Raw genomic sequence first — 413 nt, 5'->3', positions numbered from 1 at the left:
GGGTACTGGCAAGGTGTGTTGGTTTCGGCTTTCGCATCTTGGGTCGCTTTCGTCAACCTCATGCAGCGAGGTCGCGGTCCGCTTCGTCTCTTTGTAGTCGAATGGCCTTTAAGCGACCAACCTTAAAATCGTGATCCTCTGCCCGTTGCGGGTTATGTTCACAAAAAATTTGCAACCACTCAATTCGTTCCGAGCGACAAATATTGTTGAATCTCGAATCACCGTGTCGTTATATTCACATGTATAGCGAAGGGTCGAGATGGAATGTGTATAAGAAATTAGTTGATAGCCGGGGGTTCGTATTATATATGGACGCCTTGGCGAGGGATTGTTTCTAGAAACTTTCTCATTTTTGATCGGTGTTTTGTCCGAGATGATGATGATGTATATATAGCTTGAGTCTCATGCTGACT

The sequence above is a fragment of the Harmonia axyridis genome, chromosome X, assembly GCF_914767665.1.
Source record: "Harmonia axyridis chromosome X, icHarAxyr1.1, whole genome shotgun sequence".
In the NCBI taxonomy this organism is placed as follows: domain Eukaryota; kingdom Metazoa; phylum Arthropoda; class Insecta; order Coleoptera; family Coccinellidae; genus Harmonia; species Harmonia axyridis.
This window is presented reverse-complemented; position numbering follows the sequence as displayed.